The sequence below is a fragment of the Oryctolagus cuniculus genome, chromosome X (assembly GCF_051225735.1).
Source record: "Oryctolagus cuniculus isolate XC-2025 breed Fujian yellow rabbit chromosome X, ASM5122573v1, whole genome shotgun sequence".
Classification (NCBI taxonomy): domain Eukaryota; kingdom Metazoa; phylum Chordata; class Mammalia; order Lagomorpha; family Leporidae; genus Oryctolagus; species Oryctolagus cuniculus.
The window spans coordinates 46355594-46363398 of record NC_142888.1 but is presented as its reverse complement, the minus strand read 5'-3'; the positions used below and the strand labels follow the sequence as shown (position 1 = coordinate 46363398).

General features: G+C 42.9%; 1 pseudogene; it reads right to left on the bottom strand.

The window, feature by feature from the left end:
* Nucleotides 1-202: 202 nt before the first annotated feature.
* Nucleotides 203-1412, bottom strand: LOC100339770 (nucleophosmin-like; annotated as a pseudogene).
* Between the last annotated feature and the right edge of the window lie 6393 nt (nucleotides 1413-7805).

Here is a 7805-nt window from a genome sequence, read left to right as displayed (position 1 = left end):
ATTTCCACGTCTGACAACCACTACTACTATGCCCTGTCATAACATTCATACATATTTAAAAGCAAGCGAAGGGTGGAATTCCATATGTAAAAACTAAATGAGTATTTTGGACAACACATCCTGGGCAATGAAACCTGGACAACATTTATCAAACATGGTAGGGAAAGTTCTCACTCTGCAATATAAAAAGGACAGCCAGATATCAACTGTTACAGGAACAAAATAAGACAGAAAATGTTAACAAATTGTATAAAGTATTTTCTTAAAGGGATTTCTTCTGCCGCCAAAGATTCTGAATAGCCTTCTGATCAGTCATGTGGAAGCAATTCTTCACATAACTGGTGAATTTAGGTTCCACTTTGGAAAGAGAACCACCTTTTTCTATACTTGCATTTTTGCTTTAATGTCTTCTACAGGACCTTTTGGTGTTTTAGGAGATTTTTTTCCTGGTTTTTGAAAGATTCTTGACCCTTTGATCTTGGTGTTGGTGGTTTTGAATCTTTGCCATTCTGATTTTATTTTTGTGCATTTTTGGATGGGGTATCTCATATAGATTTCTTCACTGGAGCCTTTCTTCAGTTTCCTCATCATCAAAATCACCAGTGACATCATCTATTTTTTTTCAAAGATTTATTTATTTATTTGACAGTCAGAGTTACACAGAGAGAAGAGAGACAGAGAGAGATAGGTCTTCCATCCGCTGGTTCACTCCCCAAATGACCACAACAAGCCAGAGCTGCGCCCATCCAAAGCCAGGAGCCAGGAACTTCTTGCGGGTCTCCCACGCGGGTGTAGGGGACCAAGGACTTGGGCCATTTTCTACTGCTTTCCCAGGCCATAGCAGAGAGCTGGATTGGAAGTGGAGCAGCCGGGTCTCGAACCAGTGCCCATATGGGATGCCGGTGCTTCAGGCCAGGTCGTTAACCTGCTGCGCCACAGCACCAGCCCATGTGTCGTCATCTTCTTCATCGTTGTCATCGTCATCATCTTTATCATCTTCAAGCTGCAAGCTTTACTTTTTGCTGTGGTACATTGCTGCCTCACATCCTCCTATTTGCCTTGTGACTGTGCATCTTCCCCCATAGCTACTAAATGCTGTCTGCTAATATGCATAGGCCCTGAACCACATTTCAACCTTAAGACCACAGGTCTTAAGGGAAATCATTGGCTGTACGGACATTTTCAACATTGCCAGTGTTACTTTAATTGTACCAACTTCCTGACTCATTGCCGCTGCTTCCACAATGTGCAGGTTCATCCTTTGCACCAGTGCCTAGACTGACCGTTCTTAAAGATATCTGGTGCTCATTTTCATCATTGTCCACTTTAAAGTAATAATCTTTGTCGGCCTTTAGTTCACAACCGGAAAAATAGTTCTGGGGCCTCAGGGGGCTCGTGTCCATGTCCATGGAGTCTTCCGTGGGGTGGAGGGACGAACCTAGGTGGGAGAGAAGGCGGACGGAGATGAGACACCCACTGCTGCAAGGGACAACCACGCAGGATGGAACCACATCAGTGACACTTCATCAATTACAAACTGATTCCAATAGGTCAATGGTATTGACTTGTTGCTTGAAGTGGATCCTTAGCATTGTTTATTTGTGTTTGATGTTCACATGGACATATAGATGGTAAATAAATGTCCTTAAATCTCCATGCTCACATCTTTGTTTTCATTATGAAAGTGAACCGATAAATTTGAACATCTGCACATACTTTCCTTCATCAGAAGCTAAGAGAAGGCTATCTGAAGAAGTAACAAGTTTGGCATATTAATGAAATTGGTGCCATGCAGATATTACTGGGTATCTCTCTGTAAGGAGAGTAGAGCCTATCTAGTTGTCCTTTCAAATCCAATGGGAGGAAAGAAGGGACGAAAGGTACTTTTCTTCATTTTCTAAGCCTGAGAGAATGAAGCATTGGAAGCTGCCTCATGCATGTTAAGTAAAAACAATTTAATTTAAGAATTTGGTGAGCAGAGGGGTGGAAAGGACAGACAACAGATGAAAGCAGACCATAGATATTTGAGTATGAGCAGAGGACAGTACCATTCAATGCAATTTTGTTAACAAGACTCTGGATCTAGAAGAGAGACTAGAGGTCCAAGCACTGACCAACACCATCTCAGAGTCAGGGCAGGGCAAACTCTGATTAGTACCTTTTCCTCTGGGGTTGTGGACTGAACATTCAAGGAAATTTCATTTTAGTCCACAGGAGGGAGTCACAGGGGATAAGATAGAGAACAAACTTTGAAGGAAGTCAGTAAGAAAACCTTTGAAGTGAGGAAGCGCTTGAGCCTGGAGATTGGTGTTAGATTCAGGAGTCTTAAAGTGAGAAGGAAAAAAAATATCTGTTCACCCTTTGTTAATTCAGTAGCATTTGTACCACAGGGACAAAGTCTTAATACTCTAGAGAGTCACATTTCGGTGTGGACACAGATTCGCTGTATGATCTAACAATAGTTACTTAAGTTCTCTGAACCTCCGTTTACCTATCCTATGAGGGTGATCATTTCTGCTTCACAAGATTTAATGAGCTTTAACTTAGAATAAACGTGGAAACTTTCACAGACTGAGAGGGGAAAGATGGCTTGAGGATCGGATCTGGGTCTCTTTCATCTCTGTTTCCCCACAACACATAGCATACTGTCATGCACAAATAGCTGAACAAACACCCTGCTATACTTGATAGGACGAGAACTTCTAGTCCTCTCTCTTAATCATAATTCTAGTATTTCAGTCTGATGCATCTCCTCCAAATTCCCTAATTCAGCCTCCTCACACTCCCTGATCTTAATATACAACTTCTGCTTCAATATTGCACACTTCAGCATATGTAAAGACCTATGTGTTGGCCGGCGCCACGGCTCACTAGGCTAATCCTCCGCCTTGTGGCGCCGGCACACCGGGTTCTAGTCCTGGTCGGGACGCCGGATTCTGTCCCGGTTGCCCCTCTTCCAGGCCAGCTCTCTGCTGTGGCCAGGGAGTGCAGTGGAGGATGGCCCAAGTGCTTGGGATCTGCACCCCATGGGAGACCAGGAGAAGCACCTGACTCCTGCCTTCTGATCAGCACGGTGCGCTGGCAGCCCTATGTGTTAACCTAGCCCTGCAAAAATTGCCAACAAATTTTTCTCTGCAAAACAGAAAACAAACAAAACAAAACAACTGTACTCTATCCAAGTGTATTCAGATCAAAATACTGAAGAATGGAGGAATTGTCTTTTATTACCAGAGCCTCTGGGTAGGATATCTTTTGTGTAATCCAATGGATGCCCAGGTGAATGTTGTAAAGGCTACCAAGCTCCCTGATGAAATATTGTGCTATCTCTGGTGGTTAAGAAACAGATGGCTTTGGGGTTGGGAAGACTGTGTGCACTGAGGAACTTCTGGCTGCAGTGCAAAAGCAAAAACAAAAGCAAAAGGAATGGGGGGGGGTGCTGGTGCTGTGGCATAGAGCGTAAAGGTGCCGCCTACAGCCATGGCATCTCCTATGGGTTCCAGTTTGAGTCTTGGCTGCTCCACTTCCAATCCAGCTCCCTGCTAATGGCTGGGAAAGCAGCAGAAATGGTCAAGGTGGTTAGGCTCCTGTACCTACTTGAGAGACCTGGATGAAGCTCCTGGCTCCTGGATCAGCCTGGCTGTTGCAGCCATTTGGGGAGTGAATCAGCAAATGGGAGCTCGCTCTCTCTCTCGCTCTCTCTCTCTCTCTCTCTTTCTCTCTCCCCTTCCCTCCCTCTCTCTCTCTCTCTGCCTTTCAAGTAAATAAATAAATCTTTAAAAATTAATAAATAAAAGAATAAGGGATAATCAAAACATGAGTAACAGAACTCTCTCTTCCTATTGAGAGGTAACTATAGGAACCTGAGAAGAAAATGAAGACATTAACAAGGGAATGTTAGATTAGCCAAGCCAAAGAGCTATGGAATTTAAAATAAAGAGAGCCCAGATTGCTAGAAAGACCAGGCAAGAGGTGATGTGTGGATGGATCCTAGGCTAAGGGTCCCTGTTTCAAGTTTTCTCCTCTGCATATACAACCTGAAAGCATGAAATAACTATGAGTCATTTGTACAAGGAGCCACAGAGCACAGGAAACAGAGAGGGGTTTCATTCTTCTTGTTAAAGACACACTTATGATGATTGTATGGTAGGCCAGGAATACTTGTGAGGAACCAAATATTTCTGATATGTCTAATGCACTTCTAATGAACTCAAATCCACTCAATAAGCAGTCACTAAATATAAATTTTGAATAAGATATTGTGCAATACACATGAGTATAACTTGGTGAAGTCTGAATTACAGCATGCTGACAAAAATGCCTGGTTTATTACTCTTTCCCCTATCTTTTTTTTATTATTATTATTTTTGACAGGCAGAGTGGACAGTGAGAGAGAGAGACAGAGAGAAAGGTCTTCCTTTGCCGTTGGTTCACCCTCCAATGGCCGCCGCGGCCGGCGTGCTGTGGCCGGCGCACCGCGCTGATCCGATGGCAGGAGCCAGGAGCCAGGTGCTTTTCCTGGTCTCCTATGGGGTGCAGGGCCCAAGCACCTGGGCCATCCTCCACTGCACTCCCTGGCCACAGCAGAGAGCTGGCCTGGAAGAGGGGCAACCGGGACAGAATCCGGCGCCCCGACCGGGACTAGAACCCGGTGTGCCGGCGCCGCTAGGCGGAGGATTAGCCTAGTGAGCCGCGGCGCCGGCCCTCTTTCCCCTATCTTAAAAATTGCTGCACAAAAGATGATTAAGGAATCTTCCTAAATGATGACATAATAATGGGTTTTAATAAGTATACCAATCGTTTTTAACTAAGTCCTTCCAAAAAAGCTTGAAAAGGATTCTCTTTAATATCCCAATTATCTCCCTAAAATCTGGTCTATATTATCACTTCCCATAGCAACCACTTTAATACAAGATGAGCAAAAATATCTGCTGCCATGTGAATTATCACTCAGGCTGCGAACGAGCAGTGTGACACAGCTGGTTAAGCCCTGCCTGCAAAGCCAGCATCTCATATAAGTACAGGTTCGAGACCTAGCTGTTAAACTTCTGATCCAACTCCTTGATAATGCACCTTGGCATGCAGAAGAAGATGGATTAGGTACTTGGGCCCTTTCTGCTCACGTGGAAAATCCGAATGGGTTTCAGCCTGGTCCACCCTCAGCCATTGTTGCCATTTTGGAAGATAAACCTGTAGAAGGAAGATCTCTCTCTCTCTCTCTCTCTCTCATTTTCTCTCTCTTTCTCCATCCCTTTATAAGTCTTTTTTTTTTATCTTTTATTTAATGAATATAAATTTCCAAAGTACGTCTCATGGGTTACAATGGCTTTCCCCCCCATACCGTCCCTCCCACCCACCACCCTCCCCTTTCCCACTCCCTCTCCCCTTCCATTCACATCAAGATTCATTTTCGATTATCTTAGTACACAGAAGATCAGCTTAGTATACCTTAAGTAAGGATTTCAACAGTTTGTTCCCACACAGAAACATAAAGTGAAAAATAATAGATGATTTTTTTTTAAATGATGATGAAATCAGATCAGACCTATTGTCATGTTTAATCCCAGTGAGAGTCAAGTTGGGAATTGATAGTTTCTTTTTCTTTTTTTTTTTTTAACAGAAGATCAGTTTAGTGTACATTAAGTAAAGATTTCAATCGTTTGCACCCCCATAGAAACACAAAGTGAAATATACTGTTTGAGTACTCGTTATAGCATTAAGCCTCAGTGTACAGCACATTAAGGACAGAGATCCTACATGAGGAGTAAGTGCACAGTGACTCCTGTTGTTGACTTTACAAATTGACACTCCTGTTTATGGCATCAGTAATCTCCCTATGCACCAGTCATGAGTTTCCAAGGCTATGGAAGCCCCTTGAGTTCTCCGACTCTTATCTTGTTTAGACAAGGTCATAGTCAAAGTGGAGGTTCTCTCCTCCCTTCAGAGAAAGGCACCTCCCTCTTTGAAGACCTGTTCTTTCCACTGGGATCTCACTCACAGAGATCTTTTTGCCAGAGTGTCTTGGCTTTCCATGCCTGAAATACTCTCATGGGCTTTTCAGCCAGATCCGAGTGCCTTTAGGGCTGATTCTGAGGCCAGAGTGCTATTTAGGACATCCGCCATTCTATGAGTCTGCTGAGTATCTCACTTCCCATGTTGGATCACTCTCCCCTTTATTTATTCTATCGGTTAGTGTTAGCAGATACTAGACTTGTTTATGTGCTCCCTTTGACTCTTAGTCCTTTCATTATGATCAATTGTGAACTGAAATTGATCACTTGGAATAGTGAGATGGCATTGGCACATGCTACCTTGATGGGATTGAATTGGAATCCCCTAGTATGTTTCCAACTCTACCAATTGGGGCAAGTCAGCCCGAGCATGCCCCAAATTATACATCTCTTCCCTCTCTTATTCCCACTTTTATGTTTAACAGGGATCACATTTCAGTTAATTTTCAACACTTAAGAATAACTGTGTGATAATTACAGAATTAAACCAGTCATATTAAGTAGAACAGACAAAAAAAAAATACTATGAGGGATAATGTATTAAGTTGTCCATTAGCAGTCAGGGCTATGCTGATCAAGTCACCATTTCTCATAGTGTCCATTTCACTTCAGGAGGTTTCCTTTTTGGTGTTCAGTCAGTTGTCACCGATCAGGGAGAACATATGGTATTTGTCCCTTTGGGACTGGCTTACTTCACTCAGCATGATGTGTTCCAGATTCCTCCATTTTGTTGCAAATGACTGGATTTCGTTGTTTCTTACTGCGGTATAGTATTCTAAAGAATACATATCCCATAATTTCTTTATCCAGTCTACCATTGATGGGCATTTAGGTTGGTTCCAGGTCTTGGCTATTGTGAATTGTGCTGCAATAAACATTAGGGTGCAGACCGCTTTTTTCTTTATCAATTTAAACTCCTTTGGGTAAATTCCAAGGAGTGGGATGGCTGGGTCGAACGGTAGGGTTATATTCAGGTTTCTGAGGAATCTCCAGACTGATTTCCATAGTGGCTTGACCAGTTTGCATTCCCACCAACAGTGGGTTAGTGTCCCTTTTTCCCCACATCCTCGCCAGCATCTGTTGTTGGTAGATTTCTGTATGTGAGCCATTCTAACCGGGGTGAGGTGAAACCTCATTGTGCTTTTGATTTGCATTTCCCTGATTGCTAGTGACCTTGAACATTTTTTCATGTGCCTGTTGGCCATTTGGATTTCCTCTTTTGAAAAATGTCTATTGAAGTCCTTGGCCCATCTCTTAATTGGGTTGTTGGTTTTGTTTTTGTGGAGTTTCTTGATCTCTTTGTAGATTCTGGTTATTAACCCTTTATCTGTTGCATAGTTTGCAAATATTTTTTCCCATTCTGTCGGTTGTCTCTTCACTCTCCTGACTGTTTCTTTTGCAGTACAGAAACTTCTCAATTTGATGCAATCCCAATAGTTGATTTTGGCTTTGACTGTCTGTGCCTCCCGGGTCTTTTCCAGAAATTCTTTGCCTGTGCCAATATCTTGAAGGGTTTCTCCAATGTTCTCTAATAACTTGATGGTGTCAGGTCGTAGATTTAGGTCTTTAATCCATGTTGAGTGGATTTTTGTGTAAGGTGTAAGGTAGGGGTCTTGCTTCATGATTCTGCACGTGGAAATCCAATTTTCCCAGCACCATTTATTGAATAGACTGTCCTTGCTCCAGGAATTAGTTTTAGATCCTTGATCAAATATAAGTTGACTGTAGATGTTTGGGTTGATTTCTGGTGTTTCAATTCTGTTCCATTGGTCTATCCATCTGTTTCTGTACCAGTAC